The sequence below is a fragment of the Aptenodytes patagonicus genome, chromosome 1, assembly GCF_965638725.1.
Source record: "Aptenodytes patagonicus chromosome 1, bAptPat1.pri.cur, whole genome shotgun sequence".
Lineage (NCBI taxonomy): Eukaryota > Metazoa > Chordata > Aves > Sphenisciformes > Spheniscidae > Aptenodytes > Aptenodytes patagonicus.
In genome coordinates, this window is record NC_134949.1 from 126,983,922 (window position 1) to 127,003,948 (window position 20,027).

Here is a 20,027-nt window from a genome sequence, read left to right on the forward strand (position 1 = left end):
CTTTCAGTTGTATTTAACAGTTACAGGTTGTAAAGATATTTAACTGTGTTTTGGGTTTTACTTTTTGAGGCTGCTGCTGTTATTTATTTATTTATTTGAATAGCTTTTGCACTGCAGTGGCTCGGGTATGGGATGACGACAATGTTGGAGGTGCCAGGCTGAGTCCTTCCTTCCATCGATTGTGGGAGGGAGTTTGTTACTCTTAGTGTGCTGATGTCTCCTTCTTTGCGAATGTGCAGCATTTCAGTTCCTTCCAGCTACGAATTTGTTGGACAAAAAGATTTGCTTTTCTTTCTTAACAACCCTAAAGGTCCCCCAAGTTGTGAATAAACTGTGTGGTTTGTTAGTATCGGGTGTCAATATCCATTAGTCTGGAAATGAGCAAGACTGACAAAATTTTGTATGTAGAAACGTGAGCGACCAGTAGGTAGAGCCAAATTTAAATATGACTGCAGGGTTGGTTTGGTTTTTAATGCTGGCTATTGTGAATTTTATCCATTTACCATCTTGTGTTGAATAAAAATAGATTCTGCTTTAAAGTGAAAAATGCTGATTGCTTCATCTTTTACATCTCCATGAAGAAATGCTCCATTTATTGGTTGAAAGGATAGACAGCCCTGCTGGGACAGCACTCCTATCTCTTGTGAGGGTAATGAAAATGGATCATTAGGAGAACAAATTAGAGCCTTTATTTTGAAAACAGTGCCCTTCTCAACTTGAACGTGTAATTTTTTTCTTTTCATGGGAATGTGGGTTGTACAACATCAGTATTTCCAATCAGCTGCATCAGATGGATATATTCTGCCTACTTTGGTCTAGTAGGGAAGGAGGACACTCATCTGAGTCAGGGACTGAGTCCAACTCCTACAGCATAGTTTTAAGGTGACTTTTTTGTTGTCTGCTTCACTGCTCTTCAATTTATACGGAATTGAAATTGAAAAGCTTCATCTTTTCTCTCAGGCTCTAATCATCTTGAACATTTATTGTCTTGATTCTGTTATCATAGAATCACAGAATTGTTTAGGTAGGAAAAGACCTTTAAGATCATCAAGTCCAGCCGTTAACATAGCACTGCCAAGTCCACCACTAAACCATGTCCCTAAGCACCACATCTACACGTCTTTTAAATACCTCCAGGGATGGGGACTCAACCACTTCCCTGGGCAGCCTGTTCCAATGCTTGACAACCCTTTTGGTGAAGAAATTTTTCCTCACGTCCAATCTAAACCTCCCCTGGCGCAACTTGAGGCCATTTCCTCTCGTCCTATCGCTACTTACTTGGGAGAAGAGACCGACACCCACCTCGCTACAACCTCCTTTCAGGTAGTTGTAGAGAGCGATGAGGTCTCCCCTCAGCCTCCTCCTCTCCAGGCTAAACAACCCCAGTTCCCTCAGCCGCTCCTCATAAGACTTGTTCTCCAGACCCTTCACCAGCCTCGTTGCCCTTCTCTGGACACGCCCCAGCACCTCGACGTCCTCCTTGTAGTGAGGGGCCCAAAACTGAACACAGTATTTGAGGTACGGCCTCACCAGTGCCGAGTACAGGGGGACGATCACTTCCCTACTCCTGCTGGCCACACTATTTCTGATACAGGCCAGGATGCTGTTGGCCTTCTTGGCCGCCTGGGCACACTGCCGGCTCATATTCAGCCGGCTGTCGACCAACACCCCCAGGTCCTTCTCTGCTGGGCAGCTTTCCAGCCACTCTTCCCCAAGCCTGTAGCGCTGCATGGGGTTGTTGTGACCCAAGTGCAGGACCCGGCACTTGGCCTTGTTGAACCTCGTACAGTTGGCCTCGGCCCATCGATCCAGCCTGTCCAGGTCCCTCTGCAGAGCCTTCCTACCCTCGAGCAGATCAACACTCCCACCCAACTTGGTGTTGTCTGCAAATTTACTGAGGGAGCACTTGATCCCCTTGTCCAGATCATTGATAAAGGTATTAAACAGTACTGGCCCCAGTACTGAGCCCTGGGGAACACCACTTGTGACTGGCCGCCAACTGGATTTAACTCCATTCACCACCACTCTTTGGGCCCAGCCATCCAGCCAGTTTTTTACCCAGCAAAGAGTACGCCCTTCCAAGCCACGAGCAGCCAGTTTCTCCAGGAGAATGCCGTGGGAAATGGCGTCAAAGACTTTACTAAAGTCTAGGTAGACAACATCCACAGCCTTTCCCTCACCCACTAAGCGGGTTACCTTGTCACAGAAGGAGATCAGGTTGGTCAAGCAGGACATGCCTTTCATAAACGCGTGCTGACTGGGCCTGGTCACCTGGTTGTCCTGTACGTGCCAAGTGATGGCACTCAGGATGATCTGTTCTACAACCTTCCCCGGCACCGAGGTCAGGCTGACAGGCCTGTAATTCCCCAGATCCTCCTCCGGCCCTTCTTGTAGGTGGGCGTCACATTTGCTAACTTCCAGTCAACTGGGACCTCCCCGGTTAGCCAGGACTGCTGATAAATGATGGGAAGTGGCTTGGTGAGCACTTCCACCAGCCCCCTCGGTACCCTTGGCTGGATCCCATCCGGCCCCATAGACTTGTGTGTGTCTAAGTGGTGGAGCAGGTCACTAACCTTTTCCCCTTGGATTATGGGGGCTTCATTCTGCTCCCCGTCCCTGTCTTCCAGCGCAGGGGGCTGGGTACCCGGAGAACAACTGGTCTTACTATTAAAGTCTGAGGCAAAGGCAGCATTAAGTACCTCAGCCTTTTCCTCATCCTTTGTCACTATGTTTCCCCCCGCATCCAATAAAGGATGGAGATTCTCCTTAGCCCTCCTTTTGTTGCTAATGTATTTCTAGAAACATTTTTTTATTGTCTTTTACGGCAGTAGCCAGATTAAGTTCTAGTTGGGCTTTGGCCCTTCTAATTTTCTCCCTGCATCACCTCACGACATCCTTGTAGTCCTCCTGAGTGGCCTGCCCCTTCTTCCAAAGGTCATAAACTCTCCTTTTTTTCCTGAGTTCCAGCCAAAGCTCTCTGTTCAGCCGGGCTGGTCTTCCCTGGTGGCTCGTCTTTTGGCACATGGGGACGGCCTGCTCTTGTGCCTTCAAGATTTTCTTCTTGAAGAATGTCCAGCCTTCCTGGACTCTTTACCCTTCAGGACTGCCTCCCAAGGGACTCTGTCAGCCAGGCTCCTAAACAGGCCAAAGTCTGCCCTCCGGAAGTCCAAGGTAGCAGTTCTGCTGACCCCCCTCCTTACTTCTCTGAGAATCAAAAACTCTTACCATTTCATGATCGCTATGCCCAAGACAGCCTCCAACCATCACATCACCCACAAGTCCTTCTCTGTTCACAAGCAACAGGTCCAGCCTGGTGCCTTCCCTAGTTGGGCCACTCACCAGCTGTGTCAGGAAGTTATCATCTTCCACACACTCCAGGAACCTCTCTGCTGGATTATATTTCCAGCAGATATCTGGTAAGTTGAAGTCCCCCACGAGAACAAGGGTAGCGATCGTGAGACTTCTCCCAGCTGCTTATAGAATATTTCATCCAACTCTTCATCCTGGTTGGGTGGTCTATAACAGTCTCCCACCATGATATCTGCTTTGTTGGCTTTCCCCCTGACTCTTACCCATAAACACTCGACCCTTTCATCACCATCATTAAGCTCATCATTAAGACAATCAAAACACTCCCTAATGTACAGGGCTACCCCTCCGCCTCTCCTTCCTTGCCTATCCCTTCTGAAGAGTTCATAGCCATCCATTGCAACACTCCAGTTGTGCGAGTCATCCCACCATGTTTCTGTGATTGCGACTGTATCATAGTTTTCCAGCTGCGCAATGGCTTCCAGCTCCTCCTGTTTGTTGCCCACGCTGCGTGCATTGGTGTAGATGCACTTCAGTTGGGCTATTGATCCTGCCACCTTTTTTGGGGGAGAAACCCTAATTCCTACATGACTGTTCTCAGGTGACCTGCTTCCGTGGTTTCTAACAAACACATCAATAACTCTTGTGTCTTTGCTGCTACGTGGATCTCCATCCCCTCCTTCCACTGAGATGGCAGAGTGAAGGTCCTCGCTAGCACACTGTCCCTCAAACATTGGCGTGCCGCCCCCAGGCTTATCTCTCGCGAGCCTGGTTTTATCCCCTTCCCCCTTCAAATCCAGTTTAAAGCTCTTTCAGTGAGCCCTGCTAAGTCCTGTGCAAAGATCCTTTTCCCCCTTTGAGACAGGTGTACCCCGTCTGTCGCCAGCAGACCTGGTGTCGTGTAGACCCACCCATGATCAAAACCCCCCAAATTCTGCCGGTGACACCAGGCTCGGAGCCAGGTATTGATCTGCTGGCTCCTCCTGTTTCTTCCCCCATCATTCCCTGCAACTGGAAGGACAGAGGAGAACACTGCTTGTGCTCCTGACCCCTTAACCGGTTGTCCCAAGGCCCTGAAGTGTCTCTTGATTGCCCTCGGACTTCTTGTTGCAACTTCATCGCTGCCCACCTGAAAAATCATGATGTTTGATGGGGTTTGTGTGCCTCTACCAGAGATACAATGTCCAAACGACAGATACGCTGGGGAAAAGCTGCTTGGAAAGGAAAACAATTTCTGGTTAGAAAAAGGTGTCTGAGGGTCTTGGACAGAATTTCTGATCAAAATGTGCCCAAAGTGCCTCCCAGGAATAGGCAAATAATAGCTGGGGCATCTTATAAAAGAAGGGAGACTCAGATCCAAGCTTCTGTTCTGCCTGATTCGGAGCAGGAGCCTCCAGCAGAGCACTTGTGCCCTCATGAGCACCCTGGCTGTTGCCGGACATGCTGCAGTGGAGGTTTGTCTCCGTTATGCGTAGGAAGGGTTTACAGGGCGGGAAAAAGATGAATAGGTAGCAGGGAAGCTGGTGTTGTATTCACAGGTCACTTTGAGACTTCTTTTGCCTCTAGGTTGAACTGCTAACCTGCTCCGTGCACTGATACACCTACTCCTATATGTTTTGCCAGTTAGGAAATTCCAGAAGAGATTCTGCCATCATCCGCTTCGGGAGGTTATTGCATGTGTTTCTGGCATAATATCCTTCAAATAACAATGGCAGTCCTCCATGTGTGTTTGTGTCAATGTCGCACTGCCTCAGGCTTTGGCTGACCTCATCATGTTTACACTTGGGAATCTGTTTGGTTGCTGCTGGTAGGTTTCTCCAGTGACTGATGTGTGGGGTTGTTTATATGAGAAGTGCTGCTCAAAATTAGGTAGACTTAAGATGGTATAAATGAAATCAGAGGATGTTTAGAGCTGTTGGAGGTGGCTGTGCTTCATATGGAATTAATTTGAGGAAGATTGTTTACAATCCCACCAAATGATGAGGCCCAGAATTGGTAACGGTGGTGTTGTCTGGTCTGAATGAAATTTTTTGGCCTGCATATTATATAGGAGGATAGATTAGGTTATTTCATGATTTTTCCCAACCTCAGAGTTTATCTGATATGATGTTCTGATTGCTGAACTATGTCACTTCACCTTACAAGTCTGTTTTGATTTTGTTTCGCTCTCTGCTAAACCAGCCACGCGAGGGTACAGACTCTTCCTCCTGCCCTCCTCTGGCAGCCTGCTGTGCCTGTGGAGGGACTGTAGACAGTTTGCTGGGAGGTTTGCCCCCGTGTGCTCTGGGGCTTTGGTAACCTTGAACTACATTTTCTACCATGCCGAGTGCCCTGGTTTCGGCAGGGATAGAGTTAATTTCTTTTCTAGTAGCTGGTACAGTGTTTTGGATTTAGGATGAGAACAAAGTTGATAACGCACCGATGTTTTAGTTGTTGCTAGGTAATGCTTACACTAGCCAAGGACTTTTCAGCTTCCCATGTTCTACCGACTGAGAAGGCTGGAGGTGCACAAGAAGCTGGGAGGGGGCACAGCCAAACTGGCCAAAGGGACATTCCATACCATGTGACGTCATGCTCAGTACATAAACTGGGGAAAGCTGGCCGGGGGGGCCGCTGCTCGGGGACTGGCTGGGCATCGGTCGGCGGGTGGTGAGCAATTGTACTGTGCATCACTTGCTTTGTGTATTATTATTATTATCATATTATTATTATTATTATTATCATTTTATTTCAATTATTAAACTGTTTTTATCTCAACCCACGAGTTTTTCTAACTTGTGCTCTTCCAATTCTCTCCCCCATCCCACCAGGTGGGGGGGAGTGAGCGAGCGGCTGCGTGGTGCTTAGTTGCCGACTGAAGTTAAACCACGACACCGAGTTAAAAATCTGACTGTCATTCTTAAAGCTGGGGAGGGGGAAGGAGAGGATTTAACTGCTGGTATGCTTCAGCCTCGTGTCCAGTGACCTTAACATTGTGTTATGTCGTGCTGCCTCAGAGTTTATTAAACTTGATTGCTATAAAATGTTGGTTGTTTCCTTCTTTGCCTCCCTTCTTTTGGTTAGTTTCCAGTTTGGAATAAGGAGAGAATTAGTTAACGTCACCGGCTGATGCTTGGGGTTTATTTTTATTTTTTCCTCTGTATTTCTCTTTTGGTGTGGTATACCAGTTGTCCTTCTGCCGCAGTGAAACTTTTGCAGCTCTGTAAACTATGAGTACAAGAGCCAAACTTTCTTTAGGCGTATTTCAGGGAGCCTGCTTGTCTCCTGCATCAGGAGATTAGCTGTCAAAAATGTGTTGAAAGTCTCTTTTGATGCTGTACTTAACTAGAGGATTCGAAGGATGTTTTCTTCACCTCCTGATGATACTGGGGGTAGGGTTTCTCTCCCTCCTTCTCTTATAAAAGCAGCTGACAAATATTTAGCCACATTTCCACAATACTCCCTTCGGTCCAGTTGTCTTTTTCAGGCAGAGGACACTACACTGACTTCACATGTACTGCCATGTAAGTCTAAACGTTGAAACACTGTTAAAAGGCTGATGCACCAGGTAATGTGTCTCACTTAGATGGGATTGCAAAAACATTTCATAGAATCACAGAATCATAGAATCGTAGAATAGTTTAGGTTGGAAAAGGCCTTTAAGATCAAAGATTTCCTTCCTGGTGGTTGATTGCAGTCTTCGCGCCAAGCTTTCCCAGCCATTCAGAAATGGAAGACAATTAAGAACTCTTTTCATGAATTATTTACGCTGAGACTGTACATCGTAAGGGACTGTCTTTCTGGTTGAGAGTTGTTGATATTTGTATTCTGTGCCATACAATAAGGGTACATACACACACATCCATAGAATATCCTTGCTTGTGACTGTTAAATAACTCCAGATGTAAAGAAATACAAATTAGTCTGGTTTTTTGTGTCGGTCCCTGCCCCCCTGAGGTATATCTGCATGTCAGTAAGGTTTTAAAACAAACAAAAAAAAAAAGCAAAGGGAAGTAAAGCACCCGTTAGCATAAGTCAGCAGAAGGCTGCAGTCTAGAGCTTGAACAGATTTCATCTGAAAAAGAGCAAGGGCCTTTGTGTATGAAAAATTGGCTACAGGTAAAGAAAGGAAGTGCAAAGACAGAAAGGTGGTTCAGTTTTGGAAATTAAAAGAAAGAGGAGGACATCAAGTGGTGATGCACAATTAAAATGCAGGGTGTAATTGGGGTGCTACAGAAATGTGAATGTGGGATGGGGTAATGGTAAAAATGCAAAGGCAAAGCGCAAAAGACTGAGCTGACTGGGAAACTAGGAAGAGAGGTGAAAATCTGGTGTTGGGATAAAAAAAGGGGGAGGGGAAGAGCCACCTCACCCCAAAGGTCCTGCGTGCCGAGCAGTGTTTGCAGGTGGGAACAAGGGGGCTGCTCTCCCCATCTGCCTCTGGTGGGCACCAGGCTTGGCCTCAGGAGGGCCTGGGACCCCCAAGGACATATCCTGAGAGTAGAGGGCTGCTGTGGCTGGATGTGGAGCTGGTCAGCTGCTGGGTCCCTTCCCACATGTTATTCAAGTGTACGTAACCTGTAAGATAAATAGATGCTTTGGCCTGAACAACAAATCAACTGATTTTTCAGTTGACAGAGGGTTCATGTGAAGTTTGGCATTTTTGTGCTCACATCTGTAATTTTTATTTTTATTTTTTTCTCTCCAGGAACCAGTTGGTTGCTGTGCTTGTAAGAAACGCCTGTGAGGGTTGAGGTGATGTCCTATCTCAGTGCTGTAGTGACTGAGGGCTTCTGCAGGTCCCTGTGGAGCCATCGCAGGACTTGCATCCAGTAGCGTTCAGTTGATTTTTCACTTGTTGGCATCAGCGTGCTCCTTTGCTCGTGTGATGGCAGGTTGGACCCAGGGTTGGATGAGCAGCTAGTGGAGAACCTGAGTGGGGCTGAAATTTTGGATGTCTTTTCCAGGCAAGGTGTAGGCCCGTCCCTGTGCAGCCCACTTCGAATTACTTCCATCATCTTCAGGTTACTGTAGTTATTTGAATCTAGGCTTGGGGCTAGAGTTAGCGCTTCGAAAATAAACATCTTAGAACCTGAATTACTCTGATATTTGCATTTATTTACAGTCATACTGATCGATTCTCCTGCTCTAATCACATTTATAGTGTGTTTTTAAAAATACAACAGAAAAATTTGAGCTAAAACTTAGTTCTCATTTTTCCTCACCCCTACAGGTCACTTTCTTGCATAAACCTGGCCTTGCATTTGTAGGGTTTCTCCCAATATTGCAGGGTGCAGATTTCATATTTGTTAGAAAATTGGCTCTTTGTGGCCTGCCATCTATGACTGAGTTAATTTTTTTGTTTGTTTCACATAAAGATTCACAGAAGGCAAAACCTTGGCGAGGTGGTACTGGATAGATGAACTGTGGCAGAGCGGGGTGAGGTAAGTTGCTTAACCTTTCCCAACTGTGAGTACTCACAGGCTGCAGCAAAGATGTAATCCCTCCCAGCCTTTACTCCTAGGAACTGCTTGCCCTTTGGCTTGTGCAGCTCAGGAGGAAGTGTTTGGAAAACCCAAAAACTTTATTTAAGTCCTTGCTGTCTTGGGCACTGAAGTTTTTTTAGTTTATCTGGTACCTAAATCCCTAACAGGTGGCCTGAATTTCTTAGGTTATTCAGAAACCAGAAGCAGCTCCTTGCATTGAGGTCAGAACTCAAAGCAGCAGCCTGAGTTCGTATGCTAAATCAAGAGGGATACAGATGTGTTGGTGTGTGTATGTGTATATACATGTATACACACGTGAGTTGCAGCACGAGTTGGGAACAAGCTGAAGGGGCTGGATTTCACTGCCCAATAGGTACGGGGAGTCTAGCTCAAAAGAGAAGCGACAAAACGATCGATAACTCCCGAGTTCTCACCTTCTCATTTTTGTGATACGAAGGGTAGTCGGTATAGGCAGCCCATCATAGCCGAGTGACGTACAGGCAAAATTTTTGAAGGAATGCGTTTCTTCTGAATCTTCTGCCAAACACAGTGATGTTATTTCTGCTGCAGAGGACGGAGTATTATATTTGAGTCTGAGTCACCCAATTTCGCCACAGGCCACGTGAGACTTCAGCTTAATAAGTACAGCAGGTTCTGAATCTATTATTAAATCGCTCTGATCATCTGGTAGGAAACAGCTGAATGTTGCATCGTTCTGTGGCAGGATCTGCAGGTTTGGTTTTATGCCGATAAATGTAACAACGGGATTCGATTTAGCCAGCCCTGTTAGAAGTCTTTATAAAGCTTCCTCCCCCTTTTCCTCTGGCTGCAGCTTTCCAGTTATGTGAAAGGAAGAAAGCACGTCAACAAAGAACGGAAAAGGTCACAAAAATGTATCAAAAGCATATTCTCTCTCCCAAATAGAAGAAAGAGCCGAAACGGCATGCAGGGTCACCCGTGCTGGGGTGACCATCACCCTACCCAAGCGTGCATGCATTCAGCTCGGCACCAGCTCTTTACTTTCCACTTGGCCGTGTTAGCGGTTGGAAGTAAGAAAGTTTGCAGCTTGCTTGGCACTGGGGGGAATCCACTACCACAGCTGGTCTGCGTGTCTGCTTGCAGAATGGTGCAGTTGCTGAAAGCGGAGAGAAATAGAGAGAAACCTTCTGGTTCCCTTGCTCTGATTTTTACACTGGCAGTTCTCAAAATAGGGGTCACCAGCCCAGAAAGGCAGAACTGGGCTGACGGACAAATCCGGGGTGCAGGCAGAGAAGCCTGAGAATGCGCGGTTTAGGGCTGGTATCTGTATTAGAGCTACATTAGACAGAGCTTCCCATACGCTTTGCTGTCAGGCAAACCACGAGACTCTAAACTTACCCCAGATTTCAGCATATAATTTTTTCAGGAGGATGAAATCCCACTCCAACAAAGCACCTAGAAATGGTGAATGGATTAAATCCCCTGAACATCTGAAGTAGAACTAACAAATCTAGTTCTCAGCACAATTTTCACCTTGTTGTCATTTGAAATGAGACCTCTTTGTAGAAAGGTTACAGATGATGTAAGTCATACAGTAACAGGGAAGGCAAAGCTCCTGTATTTGCCTGCTTGAAATCCTCTAATAAAATAATGCATCTGTTGAAGCAGCATCTAAATGTCATTTCTGTGTGTCATCAGAAAGGAAATGTTATTCCTAAGCGCAGACTGGTTCCTATACACAGTTTTTTCAGCCTTCCCAGGCCCATAAAAGCAGTCAAAATTAATGATTAGCAGCTCCAGTACGTTCACCTTATGCATCCCTGTAAACTGCCTTCCAAGTTGTTTTTCCTGTCTCTGTTTTTCAAGCACAGTTGAAATTGTCCATGTAAATGTGTTCTGCTGAGAACAACAACAACAAACCACCTCGTGGTAAACAGCTAGTCTTATATTTTAGGCCAAAAAATGGATCTAGCAAGCGCTCGGGTGCTGCGTGACTTTCCAGCAAGTTTAGTATTCTGTGGCATGAGTCTATTTTCAAGCAAGTTTGTCCAAGCAACTACTTTGTGAATTACAGTTCAACTCACCCAGAATCAAATCCTGGATCATTTCGGAGCGTGCAGCCTTTGCTGGGCTCTGCCCATACAGGTATCCAGACTGTCTGCGGCAGCTAATGCTCCCTGGGGGATGCGCTGGCTGGGGGAGGGGAGGCTGGGCCGGGATACCAAGGGCAGGATGCTTTCACAAAGTGATCCGTGGTAATGGATTTTGTGTCTCGGGAGGACTCAGCCGAGTTTAAACCTCCTCACCTTTAGAATATGAAGCAGAGCTGGTTGCTGAAGCTAGCAGGCTCTCAAGCGATCGTGTCAAAAGAAACACGGAGCAGATGCACCCAGAGACCAGCAGCGGCAGCACTGGGGAGAAATTGGACTCCAAAGGCACGAGAAGAGTGTGCAGCTCCTCTCAGGTAGCAGTGGGATGTCTCAATCTTGTAGGAGGTTTGGATATCCTCGTGGAGGACTCCATGTTCCTACAAAAAATATTCAGCAGTGCAGAAACAGCCATGTTCTGCATATCGCAATATGATGCTATGGCACGCTAGCAATATTTAATTCATGGTAGCCACCACATGTCTCAGGGGGGTGGGTGTGTTTGGGGGGGGGGGGCATGTTCATAACGCACGCCATACTTTAAAGATTTATAGAGACTCACACAGACATGCATGTGCACACAGGCATGTGCACACGAACCAGGCACACCTCTGAACAGCAGCTCTTCAGCAACAGGCACAGTTCTTCAAATAAAACTCTGGTTTCACTCGCTCACTCTGGGAACATGCTGTGATTGGGTTGGGGGAGGGGAGAGGGATGTGTAGAAGACAAATAGACCAAAAGCACCATTTTATTAAGAGAAACAAAGTGATGTGTTGCCTTTGGCCTTCTCCCTAGCAAGAGCGAGGGTCAAGCACTCATACGCTCCAAAGCAAGCAGGGCTTGGCGTGTCTAAAGGAGTCCTGTTTTGTTGGTAAGTGATTCTGGCTCTGTGGCTTTTCTGCTGCTTGTCAGCACCGTCCCTTGGGCAGAGGGAAGGCGGAGAGCTGGTTGCACTGCTGGCAGGAGAGCCAGATGGCAAACGGTGGGGACACTGCGCCCCTTGGATGAAATGGGGCAGGGGGAAAAGTGTGGAGCCCCTTCGGCCATGGCAGGTGAAGACACTGGGGCAGATAGTGGGGAGCAGACCACTGGTCAGAGATGATGATGGAAGAGCAGCAGCAGAAACAAAAAGTAAGAATAAAAGTGCAGGGAAAAGGTGTGGGGTTGGAGAGAAGAGCTGGGCACAACATTGTGCCCTTTTTAGTGGAGGGCTGCTGGGTCTTTACTTTATTTCTGTGTGTTTACTTCATTTCTGTATGTTCTTGATCTTCTCAGTCTCTTGTCCGAGAACTTGTTTGCTGCCTACAGGAAGCTTTTAGACAGTGGCTAAGAGCCAACAGTGCATTTTCATCAAATGCTTGGGCAGAGGGAGAGATCCAAGGAGGGGAAAACCTTCACATCCAGTCTCCAGGTTGTAGGGAAGCAGCTGAAGGTGGGAGGATAAGGATTAAAAAAAAAAACAAACGGGCGAATCCAGTGAAATCCATTCAAAGAAGGAGGAAAAAGAAGGAAGAAAGAAGGAAGAGGAGGATGAAAGACTAGGAAGGAGACATGGCTTCAGCTGTGTTGGAGTGTGACGGGAGAGGATCTAGCCACTAACAAAGCCCCTCTGGAAGAAGCTTCCCACTAAAAGCCAGCAGCTGTCACGCCAGGAGCCCTCGGTGATGGCCGCAAGGGTTGTCCCTGGTGATGGTCCCTGAGCTGCTCTCCTCAATTCTGGGGCTAAATTCAGGATGTAGACCTAACCTCAATGTGGTGACGTTGGGTCCTTCCCTGTGCAGGAGCTAGGAAGGTAAGCACTGGCTTGAGCTTGTTTTCTTTACCTTTTGCAGTATCTTGGACTTTAATGTTCACATCTCAAAACGTATGTTACTGGTCTCAGGGTTCACCTGGGGCCACTTCTAAGAAAGGGAGGGTGCAGGAGGAGAGGGGAGGTGTGGGCTGAGACCCAGCTCTGTGGTAAAAACTTGGGTTGTGCAGGGCAGAATCAAATGGAGGATGGAGAAAGGGTAGTGAAAAATATTTAAAAAAAAAAAAATCAGTTTTTGTGTGAGGCACTTCCTCCCTCCATAAGCTACTTCCATTTCATTTTCTGTAATACTTCAGTGCTGCCCTTTCTTCTGACCATACCATTAATTTATGATATTTACTGTTTTACTCGGGAAATGGAATCGTCTTATTGCGTGAAAATCTCAGTTCAATTTTGTTCCTTAGTGAAAGTTTCTGGCTTTCAAAGTTGTAGAGGAAAGCTCACGTGTGTGACCTGGATGAACAGTCAGGTTCAGAAAATAGGAGACAAGTAAAAAGCAGAGCCACAAATGTGTTCTTTGAAAGCAGATGCTAATGATTTCTCATCCAATCTTTTGAGTTCCTTTGGTCGTGACCTATGATTTTTAGAAAAGGTGATAATGCTAATAGAGAGACGTGTGACAGGTGATTGTCTAGGTAACGCTCCCAGGGAAAAGCGTCACTCAACTCAACGTAGTTTTGGAAACCGCAAGAATAGTTAAAAATTTCCCCATTTCATGCAGCCTTCAGTATTCTAGTGGAGCAGATCAGGTACTTCCAGTGCTATCTGAGGCTTTTGTCATCCTTTTCACACAGTGTCTATGGCTCTGTTCTGGCCTCCCACCCTAAAAGCTGAGACTCTTTAATCTCTTTTCTTGAGAAATTTTGCTTCTGCCCGTTAATGAAAACAGCACTGAATGATCTGTGCTAATAGAACAAATATGAGAAAATACGTACAATATAGAAAAATGTTATATATTTGAGGTATTATCTAGCTATTTATGAAGATCAGTATTTTTAAAATCATGTTAAAATAGAATGTCTAATTTTTTATGTGCTGCAAAGAACAGTGCAAAGTCCCTTTATGCCGACCCCCCCAGGAATTCACATGGATAGCTCCGATTCTTATGGGACGCAGGTGTGATGCAGTTGAGGTACAACCTCCCACCCCGGGTCCGAACTTTGCCAATGCACCCAGCTTGCTGAAAAGCAACCCCAAGTAGTGAAACATTTCACAGCCGTTCCTGCTGATGTGATGGTAGTTCGGTGTTGTAAGGAGGGGGTGATCGCCAGCGAGCAGACGAGGAGGCACCCGGGGATGAGTCAGGGATGCAGCAATGATTGCCTCCTGCTCTGCACATGTCAGGTCTTTAGCCCAGACACAAAAGTGCATGGACACCGCCATCCCTCAGGCCCCACATCTCGGAAGGCGTGAAATACATTACGCCAGGCTGGCACCAGTATTAGCAACCCTTTGTTAATCTTCGGGTTGCCAAGGCTGTAGGGTGTCTGAGGTCTGCTTGTCAGAAAGATGGAAACAGCTGATCTACAGTGAGTCACTGAGCTGCTCAGATGGCAGTCTCCCAAAACAGGCATCTGAAGTAACTTCACTTTCCTGCACCACATAAAATGCCAGGCAGTTTTCTCCAAGTCGAGCCATGTATCGCTTCCCTCCTGTTTGGGAGCACGGGCTGCGGCCCCCGCTCAGGCTTTCCCGCCAAGAGCATGAGCCAGCCTTGTCCAGTAGAGGGAACTGACTTTTCCATTTCTTGGCTATCATCCCTCTGAATGATCTAGCGGGTGACTCCGGACACAGTTAATTTCATTTACTGTTTTCTTATCAGCTCTTGAAAGTTCCAGTTGGGTCTGCTCGTTTCTTCCATGACCTTATGAAAATACAGCTTTTACAGCTGGGCTTTCCCAGAAGCCCTACACCAGGGATGCAGCAGGCTGGCTGCATGTGTCATTAGCAGCTAGTTAGGGTCTGTGTTTACATAGGTATTGCATGCTTCCTATCATATACAGCAGTGCCTAGGGCAAGATTGCAAGGCACTCAGGTACTCTTGGCTCCACCTCAGTACTTTAAATGAAGGGCTAGGAACAGATAGCTGGATTACAGAGATGGGAAGGGAGTGAGAAATGAAGGGAAGAGGTGGAAAATGAAAAGCAGAGAGGGAAGGGAGCCTGTAAATCAAGCTGCAGGGTTGCAGGATTGCTTAACGGAAGAGGGTGCAGCCAAGTCTCCCTGTAGGCAGCTAGCAGCACCCGGCACCGCGGCATGGGGATGCCCGAGGTCCTGCTCGCTCCTGGCAGGGAGAAGGAGGCCAGCAGAGGGGTCTCCTGGGGAGGTGATGCAAAGTGCTCTTAGCAAAATCAGGACCTAAGGTGGTCTGTGCCACTGCGTTGCAGAGCCTGTGTCAAGGACCTGATGCTAGTGCCGCAATGAAAAGAAACGCTTGTGGAGGCTGAGCTTCCTCCACACCCAGCAGGGAGCAGGGAAAGGCAATGGGTTTACACCGCTGGGAGACCTTCAGGAAATCAACCTGGGGAGCTGCCAGATATTGCAAGTGCTTTAGAAAACAGATTATTAAAAAAATTGCTAACATAGAGCTGGAGAAAGAAGTTTTTTTCCTCAGTAGACAAAAGAGGAAAGTCAAGAAATGCCAGATGCTGTAACGGACACACGCTTTCATTAAGTGGAAGGATCGCCCATGGCTTGAGACTGCTCCTCTTCTCCAAGCCAGTACTGTACACACGGACAAGTATTTGTGAGTTAACAGGGTTTGCTATTTTTACTTTCCCAAGATTTAAGCCTATTAACTGGCATGTGTGAGTGTTGAGACGCAAGCAAGAACTACTGTTACCAGAATTTTAACAATTGTAAACAGAATAAAGGCAGTATTATCACCGAGGTGGCCAGCATTGTTGGATTAAAGAGCAAGGCTGGTTCCCAAGTGGGTAATACTACATCTCCAGCCCACAGGGCTGTATATCTGCACCCTGCTGCCCTGGACCAGCCATGTCAGGAGATGCTGCAGCTCCCTTCCAGCCCATGTTCCTGGGGGTTTGCCATGGAAACCAGGATGCGGGCAATTACAGCTGCACCGCATGGATTAGGGCTGGGGCTGGGGTGAGCAACGGACTCAGAAATGGGGCTGGAGCCAAAAGCGAGGTGGAGAGCTGCGCTGCTGCGTGGTGAAGGGCCAAATGCAGGCTTTCAGGACGCATATAGACAAATCATATAAAGGTCCTGGTATTAATAATCAGTCGTTCTGTAATTAGCATTAAATATGATCATTTCCAGGACAGGTCCTGTGGAAACCTGGCAGTGTATAAAAGAAATGGGCAAAGAAGGGAGCTAAAATTTCTGTATACAGCAAGCCATACTCTTCCGTAAAATCATAGAATCGTAGAATCATTTAGGTTGGAAAAGACCTTTAAGATCATCAAGTCCAACCGTTAACCTAGCACTGCCAAGTCCACCACTAAACCATGTCCCTAAGCACCACATCTACACGTCTTTTAAATACCTCCAGGGATGGGGACTCAACCACTTCCCTGGGCAGCCTGTTCCAATGCTTGACAACCCTTTCGGTGAAGAAATTTTTCCTCACATCCAATCTAAACCTCCCCTGGCGCAACTTGAGGCCATTTCCTCTTGTCCTATCACTTGTTACCTGGGAGAAGAGACCGACCCCCACCTCGCTACAACCTCCTTTCAGGTAGTTGTAGAGAGCGATGAGGTCTCCCCTCAGCCTCCTTTTCTCCAGGCTAAACAACCCCAGTTCCCTCAGCCACTCCTCATAAGACTTGTTCTCCAGACAAGCCCAGCACCTCTGCCCCAGCACCTCGATGTCTTTCTTGTAGTGAGGGGCCCAAAACTGAACACAGTATTTGAGGTGCGGCCTCACCAGTGCCGAGTACAGGGGGACGATCACTTCCCTACTCCTGCTGGCCACACTATTTCTGATACAGGCCAGGATGCCATTGGCCTTCTTGGCCCCCTGGGCACACTGCCGGCTCATGTTCAGCCGGCTGTCGACCAACACCCCCAGGTCCTTTTCTGCTGGGCAGCTTTCCAGCCACTCTTCCCCAAGCCTGTAGCGCTGCATGGGGTTGTTGTGACCCAAGTGCAGGACCCGGCACTTGGCCTTGTTGAACCTCATACAGTTGGCCTGGGCCCATTGATCCAGCCTGTCCAGGTCCCTCTGTAGCCCTCCATAGGCTTATGGAAAGGAGTGAGAGCTGGACTGAAAAGGTTAGTCATGCTCTGCAACAGGCGTGATGGAGGAGCTTACGCTGGCATAGCCATCGGTTTAGGTATTAACAGCGTAACCACCAAGGAAAGTTAATTCCTGTACAGACTCAGCCCTGACTCACGGGTCTGTGGGGGAGAAAAATCTAGAAGCAAGAGTGGTGAAACACCAAAGGTGGTGAAAGGAGGGAGAGCAGACTGAGCGAAGCAGGGAGGTGAAGAGGAGCTGGGAGAGCGAAGGGGAAACCTTCCCAGCTCCAGGGGCTATCAGGCTTTTCGGTAGGTTTGAGGAAAACGGTGTGGAGAGGTAAAGCAGTAAGACGAGGCCCTGTGGGAATGTGGAGACAGACAGACACATGCAAGAGACCTACAGCTGATAGAGGGGACCTGCAAGAGAAGGGATTAGTGGGCAGAGGAGGCAGCTGAGAGGCTTAGATACGGAGTAGGTAAGGAAAAAAGTTGATTTTTAAAAACTACTATTCTCTGCTTTTTCTTCTAGGCAAACTTTATTCAAAATATATTATCGTCCTTACAGTACTTGGCTTGAGTCATGCTCCAGCTGCCCATACCTTCTCAGGCCAGGCTGTACCTTTGCAATCCCAATGGCCCAGGAAGCATTTCCAAATACAACCTTAGACCCTAATCAGCCCCCTCCATAGGCACCAAGGTACTTTCTGTGCTTCGCACAAAACCCAAGGTTTTCCCTTTCCAGCCTCAACCACAGGCACCTCTTCCTACCCTTCAGGTGGGGCGAGCTATTTGGTGTTGAGTCCAGCCCCACGCAGCCTCCCCGGGAGGGTGGCAGGACAGGGGCAGGCACAGCAGGCAGGGCACCGAGAGGTCTCGCTCCATCACGGACGACAAGGAGAGGCAAATTGTGGCAGAGAGTGAGGAAACAGGGTTCAGCGATGACTCGTGGAAGTGCCTTTCTCTGAGGAAAAGTGAATGGGAGATCTTTCACTGAAAGGTTTGACTTATCTGGCTTTTTTTTCTCATCTAAATCCCTTTGAAGATTACCGCCCTGCACTCCCCCAGTTTGGATGTGCAGCTGCTCACAGCAGGTTGCAAGGGGCACTTCATTTCTTGAGTGCTGCAGGAAAACTAGGTTTTAGAGAGGCTGGGGGTCATGTTCTGCAGTGGGTGCCACCATGTGAGCACAGCAACTTCAGGATTGGTGAAGCGAGCCCTGGAAACCCTGTCCCATGGCTGTAAATAGGTGACTGTGATTGATGAGGATGCTTCGGAGAAAGGACAGATTTTGGGAAACTATTGCAAAAGGATGTTGCCACCTCAAGGCATGTCTGACAGGGGCAGCTCCTCGGAGGGGCCACACAAGCTGGCAGTCCATGGGAAAGGCGAGCGGAGGCAGCGGAGGTGCTGTTCCTGCCTTGTCCTCAACGGCTCGCCACCTCGGTCCCTTCTGCATAGTTGCAGCTGTGGGCAGAGGGGACAGAGTGGACAGGGATGGTGCCATGCCACCCCATGCCAGCCCTGCATAGAGAGTGGCTGGGGCAGCCCTCTTCATCCCTAAAGCTTTACACTCACCCTTTAAGCAGGGTTTGCAGCAGTGGGGGATCTCGACCCGTGTAAAGACAGTGTGGATGTTTTGTGCCTTGACAGCAGTGAGTCCAAGTGCAAACCGTGTGTGATCTGAATATCCTACAGTTACACCTTGGAAACTCTAATAAAGCTGCCTCTGAACCGCATACATGGAGCAGACGCCGGGACTGGGAGACAGAGGCACCTTTTTTACTCCTTGGGAGCATCCGCCGGGGTAAGTGACATCTCGCTGGGGCACTGCCAAATTGTTGGGCCAAAGGCTCAAGCCCCGCAGCCCTCTGAACGCCACATCTGCTTATAAGGGTTGTGTGTACAAAGTGGTGTGTGTTGGCCTCAGTAAACAACTTAGCAGAGAAGGCAAAGCAGAGCTGTGCTACACTTGACATGCCTCCTGTGGTCTCGGGGATAATAGCTTAGTGCTCGTCAAAATGCTCCTTTAAGGCAAATGATGGAGAAACATTGTCTGGCGCTGTATTGCCAGGATTTGGCCCAGCTGATGAACAGTTGAAGGGTTCGAAAAGATAGGATAATTCTTCCAAGTCATTTTTGCCCCGCGTTGCACAGCGTATAATGAAATAAGGAGATTCGGGAGGGTTAAACTAGCTAAAGGACATCCTCTTTGATGAACACCATCTTTTGTCGCATTTCAGGCATGGGCCTGAGCTGTGCCTTAGATTGCATCAGGCTTTTACCATAATTTCTGAGAGTTCAGCTTTTGTATATTCACTTCTACAAGAAAAGTTCTTGAAAAGTGCAGTAGTCAGCAATTTCACAGCAAAGCAATTTTTCCAACAAGTATTAATGTAATTAAGGGGGGGTGGGATGTGTGCTGGAGCTTAAGAAACACAATTTAAATACACAGGGACAATAGATATGACAAGGAGGATGGAGAAGCAGGAACAGGATCATCACCTGGATTTCAGAGCCTGTCTTTTTGCTGGCTGGAGAAGCTAGTCACTTTTTTAAATAGAAATCAAAAGGTGGATGCTCACCGATGTGAGATTCTGATCATTAGATGTCTCAATGACATGCGATCAAATCCTGCAATGCACCAGTGACCTCGTCTGACCACTCTTGGAGTGGGTCATCACGGGGGGAGATCTGAGCCTCCCCCTCTACAAGACCCAACACCCCATGTGCATCTCCCAGCGTGAGTACTTTTGCTGCCTCTTTCTAAATGGCTGCATTTTTGTCATCATGGCCATCTTCCTCGGGTAGCTGCTGCTTGTCAAGGTCAATCAAGTCACTCAGGAGTGAATCATGGTAAAACAGGGTTAAGGCAATGCTTAGCAGAGCAGGGTATGAAATGATTGGTCACAGAAGTCCCGACTGATGTACAGAAGCAGAGTGGGGTTGGTGTGGAAGGGCTCTTGCAGTGGGAGAGGCTGCGCCCACCTCAGAATAGCCATGGGGATAGCCTACGGGATAGCCTCCAGGATAGCCTAGGGGATTAGCCTCCAGGATAGCTTACAGGATAGCCTATGGGATAGATTGCAAAATAGCCTAGAGAGGATAGCCTGG

General features: G+C 47.7%; 1 protein-coding gene across 2 annotated transcripts in view; it reads left to right on the forward strand.

Annotated features, from left to right (window-relative positions):
* Positions 1-20,027, forward strand: part of PDE9A (phosphodiesterase 9A) — a 70,541-nt gene that overhangs the window by 169 nt on the left and 50,345 nt on the right. The window contains exon 1 of one of the 2 annotated variants that reach the window (XM_076354562.1): positions 18,666-18,720. The exons of the other annotated variant lie outside the window; for it this stretch is intronic. The gene's annotated coding sequence lies outside the window, so the exon portion shown is untranslated. Of the gene's footprint in view, positions 1-18,665; positions 18,721-20,027 lie in introns of those variants that run through there. 2 annotated transcript variants of the gene reach the window in all.